Source organism: Tursiops truncatus, chromosome 20, assembly GCF_011762595.2.
Source record: "Tursiops truncatus isolate mTurTru1 chromosome 20, mTurTru1.mat.Y, whole genome shotgun sequence".
NCBI classification, from domain to species: Eukaryota; Metazoa; Chordata; class Mammalia; order Artiodactyla; family Delphinidae; genus Tursiops; species Tursiops truncatus.
Window position 1 is genome coordinate 54478799 of NC_047053.1, and position 7107 is coordinate 54485905.

The following is a 7107-nucleotide window of genomic DNA, read 5'->3' on the forward strand; positions in this document are numbered from 1 at the left end:
ATTTAGGCACATTGTCATGAATAAGGAACACCAAAGACGATTGTAAGTCTCCGATCCAATCAGAGTGAAAAGGAAACATGAACAACAAAAAAGTCACACAACACATGCTCAGAGTTCCAAAGCACTGCTTCACTTGATGCCTACAGATTTCACCTGCCTTTTATAGAATGAACACTTTAAATAAACACATGAGGTTGCTTTCCAGTTGTTTAAAAGAAATATAATACCTTAATTATATATATAAAAAATATATGACATATATAATAATGTTTATAAAAAATAATAACTTGACTCTCTAAATTCCATTCATTCTGTTTCATTCCATATCCAGTCACTGAACTACAATAGTTCTCACCATTTCAAATCTTATGCGCTACAGAATGATAAGTACAAATACGTAAATGCTCACTTGCGTAAAAATGAAACAATTTGTACCGAAAGCAGGTGCCAACAAAATATGAATACACTTGTCCCTTGGTATCCACGGGACATTGGTTCCAGGACCCCATCACGGATACCAAAATCCAAGGAAGCTCAGGTCCCATATATAAGATGGTGTAGTATTTGCGTATAATCTATGCACATCCTCCTGTATACTTTAAGTCTTCTCTAGATTATTTATAATAACCAACACAATGTAAATTCTATTCAAGTTTTGCTTTTTGGAGCTTTCTGGAATTTCTTTTCAAATATTTTCGGTCCTCAGTTAGCTGAATCTGTGGATGCAGAACCCACAGGTTCAGGGGACTGACCGTAAGGATTCATAGACATAGAGCATGGTTTTGTAATAAGACATATAAATTGAAATAATTTTTCTCTCTGGGAATTCTGTTTGTCTTAGGATCTCACCCAGCTATTCAGTTCCTAGAAAAATTAGTTTACCTCAAGTTGCTTCCTTTCTTTCCCTTACTGATTTAGGGAGGATTTGAAGACTAGAAAGATGAAGGTGACTCATCTACAGCCAATGGAAATAAATCTTTAAAATACCTTTCTAGAATTAGGGTACATTGATGTCATTGCACTAGGCCAAAACCTACATCACACCACACTCTTTTTTCTTTGGTATGCAGTTTGTTATCCTATAGAATATTTTTACTCTTAAAGATTTGCATGCAGATATCTGAGGCCCGTAGACTAAAGATCCAACCATTCCTGTCACTGCTAAAAAACATTAAAGAGCTTTACGCACATTGACTCCACAGCTGTATTTTTCTTCACACTTGCTAAGCTTGCCTTAAGCTTGCCACTAAGCTTGCCTTCTCTTACATGTTGAACCCTATCTCATTTATTCTCACTTCTTTAATACGCAACACTTTCTAATAGCCTGCAGGCACATATCATTGTAAATGCACTTGATTTTGGTGAAAAGACAACCTCAGAGAGCTTGCAGTATTCCAAACAGAGCCAGCTAATTTGGTGGTTGAGTTCTGATCCAGATTCTAACTGGATTTTTCCCTCAGAGTTTTCCTTTTTCATCAAATGATTGTCCCAGTCTTCCTCTCTCTCGTCTCAAATAAGAAAGTAAAATGTGGATTTTACAAACCTCGTATATTCTAGATCATTTAACTTAGGTGTTTTGAGCATGACACTGGCAAATATATAATTTTAAGCTTGATTCCTGTGTGGGTTAGTTCAGTGTTTTCTGCTTCATAGCTAAATGCTGTATCCCCAAACCATCCAGTTAAAAGTGGTGAGAATATCAAAGAAAATGGGACAGTTAAATGGCATATCTGGAGTTCAGAGATGTCTTTACATAGTTGATACCTCCCAGTTCTCTAATCTGGACAGCTGAATATAAGGAAAGCCCATCTCATTATTTTATGAGAGTTCCAAATGTCCATTAAAAAAACACAAAGTTTAGATGACATTGCTGTGGTGTATTAATACTGAAATGTTTCATGTCTATGTTTTGATACACAGTGACTGCTTTCTAATGCCTAAGCATAAATCTTTTGGCGAAATTTGGAGAATATTGGAAATTATAAGCTATAAACATCGTTTGGCCATTTTGGCCTGTTACAAGTCAGAGTTGTAAGGCTATCTGGTTTCATTTCTGAAATGTACTTCGATTTTAGTTGGATGAATTGCTGTGTTTTCAGAACGTCATCTCCGCAACTCATTGTGCCTCCAATGTATATGAATTCATCACTGGCACACCTAGGATCTTTAACATTTAGTGGATTAAAGAAAGAAAGACCAGTGCTGTCGTGTGCCAACAGTGTTATAATCAAGGCCCATGCTTAGTATCACCTTCCTAAATGGAGGCTGCACTCACAATGTTTGTTCTGCTACAATTAATCACATGCTTTTCAAATGTCAACGTAATTTTCATGGTCTGCTAGAAAGTAGTATTCATAATAGAAAAAATAATAGAGTTACCATTAAAAATTGATCTGTCACTGTTCCTTTTAAAATCGTTGGTTCTGCCTGAACAAACTGTATGGAATTTTAAAAGTTTCCATCCAGTGGATCCCCACATGCCTGCTTGGAAAGTTTACCTGGCTTTCTGCATTCTGTCCAGGCTGCTCCATGTGCAGTACTATACTTGAGTAAAAATATGATGAAGGAAATAGAGTAATTTGATTCTTTCTGAAAGTTGTATCTCAGTGTCCAGGTGCTGTCCACATAGTAGGCTCTCTAATAGTGTCTGCCATATGTTGATATTTGAAGTATGAATGACTCTCAGTGAAAAGCAGCAGAATTTTTATGCATTCTGTGGTGTTTCTAAACTTCCCAAAAATAAGAATTTCTGATAGAGAGACAATTGCTGCTTATATTCAAAGACACTTTGTAAAAGAGTATCTTGAACTAACCACGTGTTTAGGTGTCTTTTCTGTAAGCTGTGAGCTAGTTTTTCATTTTATGAAAATAAATGCACCAATCCTTAGAAAATTCCCCTGAAAAAACACTTCCTTTCTTAGTTAAAATGGAAACAGTCTGAAGCCTAAGCCATTATTTGTCCCAGTAACTTCAGGTCATAGATGGATATTTCATGGTCTGTGAAGTTCCTTTAACCAAAAACTAATCATTTGTGATCGCGAGGATCACGGTCGTCCTGTATGATCGTTGGATTTCTACATTCCTGAGTAAGTAATTTTAGCATATACGTGGGGCCAAAACAATAGGTCTGTACAATTAATTTAAATTACAAAGTGGAAAGAACAAAAATGGAAAAGAATCAGACTAAGTATGCAACGGACTGATTTTTTTTGTATTTCAGTTGTTAGATATTACATAGAGTTCATGAATTTATCAGCTCAATTCGTGCTCTAGAACCCCGTATTACTTTAATATAGGTATGTGAAAAATTAAGTTCGAATTTGGAAAAATCTGAGAAAGTTCACATATAGAGATTCTGACAGTCAGTTTTAAGCACAGACAAATCAAGTTACCGTCAGGAGAGCACGTGTTTCCCTTGTCACAACCCGGGACCAGTGGGAGAAATGTTAGCGCCATCCACCCACCCTCTCTTCTCTTACTCTGTCCCCTGTCCACGCTGAAATGATCTGAGTCTGGGGGTTGAATGTGCCAGATTCAACCTGAGGAGACCTCTCCGGCCCAGATAGAAATGCAACCTATGTCCATTCAGACACAACAGTCATTTCCTCTCCAGTGGATTAACCCAACCCCAGCCAACAACAATAAAAACCCTTCCACATAAAGTTCCCACAACATTTGTCACAGGTTGCCTCTTAGACACGTTTCTTCTGAGTTAAAAATAACTAGCCACCAAATTTCAGACTTTTAGGGGCTGGTGATGAAATGCAGCGAAATTATTTTGCCCTAAATCTGTTTAAATCTTGGCTTCTCTCAGATCAGCCTGATTCCCGTAATACAACAACTGCCTTTGCTTTTGGCAGAGCAATCCAGATCCTTCAGGGGCACCCTGGCTGGGTGATGAGGCATCAAAACTTGCTGCATTTCTTATGTTCCAAAAAAGTAGGGTGAATAAAATTATCTGAGATCCCAGGTACCATGTTTGATAGATAAATGCCAAATCACGTTTAAAAAATATAACCATGAATATAATATCTATGCTTGAAAGTGAACTGGTGGTTTCCAAATACAAATCTGGGCTCCCCTAGAGGCTCAGTGCTTAAGAACCCACCTGCCAACGCAGGGGACATGGGTTCAAGCCGTGGTCTGGGAAGATCCCACATGTCACGGAGCAACTAAGCCCGTGCGCCACAACTACTGAGCCCGCGTGCCACAACTACTGAAGCCTGCGTGCCTAGAGACTGTGCTCTGCAACAAGAGAAGCCACCGCAGTGAGAAGCCCACACACCGCAATGAAGAGTAGCCCCCGCTCACCGCAGCTAGAGAAAAGTTCCCTTAAAAATTCTGATAATTAGCTCCATGTAAATAATTTAATACAGTTCAAATTCATTTTTTTTTTTTTTGGCCAGGCCCTGTGCTAAGAACAAAATCTTATATTTGTATTCCAAATACTTAAAACTGTCTTCAAAATGGTGCCGATTGGCAATATTTATTTAAGTTACAAATTCATGTGATTCTTTACCTCAGAAATACCACTTATGAAAATTTATCTTATATATTTACCTGAATTTTTGCATATTTTCATCACAAAAACCCAGAAACCATCCAAGAATACATCTACTGGGAACTGGATGAATAAACTATTGTATCTCACATACTCTAGAGCTGTAAGAAAGGATGAAGAAACACCCTATGCCCCCCCCATTTGGAAAAATATCCAGGATATATTATCAGGTGAAGAGCAGAAATATACATTATAGAATATATCGTACACCACCATTTGCGTAAGAAAGGGAAGAAATTAAAAATTTATATCTTTCTATTCTGTGCTTCCATGAGTTTAAGTGTTTTAGATATAAGTGGAACCATGGAGTATTTTTTCCTTCTGTCACTGGCTTATTTCACTTAGCATAATGTCCTCAAGGTTCATCCATGTTGTTGCATGTTGCAGGATTTCCTTCCTTTTTAAGATTGATTAATGTTCTGTTGCACGAATATATCACATTTTCTTTATCCACTCATCCACTGGTGGACAATTCGATTGTTTCCACATCTTGGCTATTGTGACTAGCGCAGCAGTGAATGTGGGAGTGCTAACATCTCTCTGAGGTTCTGATTTCAATTCTTTTGGATAAACACCCAGAACAGGATTGATGGATCATTTGGTAGTTCTACTTTTAATTTTTTAAGGAATTTGCGAACTCTTTTCCGTAGTGGCTGCACCATTTTGCATTACCACCAGCAGGGTGCAAGTGTTCAGTTTCCCCACATCCTCACCAGCACTTGCTGTCTTGTAGTTTCTTTCGATAACAGCCGACCTAACATATGTAAAGAGATAGGGGCAGGGGAGGAGAAAATGAAGAGTTGCTAAACAATGGCAGAAAATTTTAATTATGCATGATGAGTAAGCTCTAGAGATCTACCATACAATATTTTATTGTACACTTAAAATCTGTTAAAAGGATAGATTTTAAATTAAATATTCTTACCATAATAAAATAAAAATAAAATATATCATTTTATTTGTTTCTACTTGTCCAAAAAGGAGTAGAAAGATACACAAGAAACTAATAAATATAGTTACCTATGGGGTAAAAAGATTGAACAATGTGCAGCTGGTGAATGTGGATGGGGCAGTACTGAGACATTATATGTACGTTTAAAAATTATTTTCAAGCCATATAAAATGTATTTATAACATAATGTGTTTAAATAATCAAAATGCAAAATAAAATAATTTGCATGTTTTATCTTACTCTTAGAAGTTGTTTTATCATTTCTAGAAAATAAAAATTTGTAAGCCCAATTTTTTTCTTGATAATACATCCTTACAACAAAAGGAAATAGTGCTTTAAGAGCTTCTTCAGAAAAGACATCAAATAAACCCAAAAGTTTAGGAGAGAAATGTCAAACCAGGAGATATAACCGTCTACCAACAGTCTTGGTTTGAAAACTAAGTGCTTTCCAAATTCCCAGAGATGAGTTCTTTTCTTCACTCTTTGATATTTTCTTGCCAAAAAGCTCTCACCCCGTATCCAACAGTCCTGAGGCAGAATATGGTGATCTCTAACCCAACTACAGTATGTTTTCAATGCAAAAAATGAAGAAAAGGATAAGTCCATTTGAAATTCAAAATTCTTGGGAAATTCTGGAGGTGGGTGGATAATTGTTACCAACTTTGACACAAAGCCAGAGCACCTGGGAAGGCACACCTGAATCATCTTTCCTTAGTCCCCTTGTGTTTAAGGGCTCTCAGAACGGTATATGTAGCTACGTGCATCCCTACGTGTGTGTGTGTGAGTGTGTAGGTAATAGTACTAGAGAGCATGGGATAATATCTGGAGTTAGAGCTTTTCTTTCATGGAGTTTTGTACAAGAGATATAGTGCAGACTCTCATAGTAAGATACTTCTTAAATATGACTTTGCTCTTAACATGCCAAAAAGAATATTTCTGAGGGTCAAGCATATGGGGATTTACAGTTATCCACTGGACCTTCTCTCACAGTGCCATGCTGAAGTTTGTAGAAGGGGAAGGGAAGTGTCTTAAGGCTCTCCCTCCCACACTCATGTCCCCAAAATACCACCTGCTCTCCAGTGAACCTGGCTTTCTTGCTGCGGGCTTTGGATTCTTTTCCCAAAATAAAAGGCACCGAATCCATCAAGGAATTTTTAGTCACTTCATTCCGAAGCTGGTGATTCATCAGTATAGAATTGGGTGAACATATAGGAAAGAACTGTTGCAAATATGTAAGCGTTCCTATGTGTCAGTTTGATAATCAAACTGGTGCTTGAACCACTTTTGAATGGCGATTATTACACTACTTTTCTCGCCTGTTGAACTCGTAGCAGCCATTAACTTTATACGTGTTTATTTTCTGGGTTACTGGAGCAATAGCTTGAACGTGCAAGTAGGGTTATGGATGGATGTGTGACATTCTCCTCTTGGCACTAAGCTGGATTTCAATCCATGTGGCAAAAGTAAATGATTTTGCACAGTAGTCATCTCAGCTGAAAACCTAAAGCAACTTACTGGCCTCTGAAAGCCTCATTCATAACCTCTCTGAGATCCTGTTTCCTCCTCTTTAAGTCTTTTCTTATCTGAGTCCCTG